Here is a 1,160-nt window from a genome sequence, read left to right on the forward strand (position 1 = left end):
ATATATATTAATTCAAAAGGAAATTGTTGGACATAAATTTCATAAAGAAGATACTTGTTTTAAAAAATGAAAATGGCTTTTATCAACAACAAAAAAACCCAGCTGTAACCGCAAAATGCGCCAATTGAAAAGATGTTGTTAGGAGGGTCGTGAAATGATTGTTTTGCTTTGTTCTCTTCCTTTTCTTGTCAAAACCTACCCTGTGAATCCCTGTTACGTTTTTTAGAAGAAAATACAATTTTAATTGTGGAATTTCCAGAACTAGTGCCTCATATGTCCTCCTATGGACTCGTCACATTTGAACGCGTCGTTTGTAATGTCCAGTGGTGGCCATACACAAAGATACACCCAACCATGAGTACTCAAAGCCACACCCTTTTTCCCCATACACATACATACACACACTCTTCGACTTTTTTTCTTAACTTTATAATTTTTCCAATGCTTGACCTTCTGTCTTTTCATTAATCTTCTTTCAGCACACTCTTCGTCGACTTTGTCTTTTTTTTGTACTATCATTTTGTAGATAGGTTAAAGGTTTTTAATTATAAATGGGCGAGCTTCTTCTTCTTTTTACGGATCAAAATGAAGAGCCGCTTGCAACACACAATATGCAAGACAGACAAAAGTGGGAGGAAAGGTCCTTGTTTGGTTCTTGATCTCTCAATGGGTCCTTGTTTTGTTTTGGTTAGTGTTTTGTGGCGCGCGCAACTGCATAAGGGTCATATGAGGGCGTGGACACATTGGGCAATTTCAGTTTGGTAGGTATTAATTTTGAATTGTGACTGGGTGGCTGCTGAAGCCAATTATTATCGATTTTAGGACCACCGAGAGATCTTAAACATGCGCAATTTGCACATGAGACCTCCGAAAAATGTTCACCCTTATCACAGAAAGCAAGGTGTTGGATTTTAACTACCCTAAGATCAGGGGTGTGATCGAATGACAGCAGTAAGAAGGAGCCTGGAGTAGCTGAAGAAAGAGTCAGGAGCTCAGAGTACGGAGAAAATGGAGATGCAAGCAGATGAAAAAACATGAGTAGAGAGCAGGAAAGGAGGTGCAAGGAGGAAATGTTAGAAAATAAAATGTTCCGTCTCTGTTAGGTTTCGAACCCGGGACTTATTGAATGAGAGGGTAATACCGTACCTGTAGACCACGTG

Source organism: Aplysia californica, unplaced genomic scaffold, assembly GCF_000002075.1.
Source record: "Aplysia californica isolate F4 #8 unplaced genomic scaffold, AplCal3.0 scaffold00002, whole genome shotgun sequence".
Taxonomy (NCBI): domain Eukaryota; kingdom Metazoa; phylum Mollusca; class Gastropoda; order Aplysiida; family Aplysiidae; genus Aplysia; species Aplysia californica.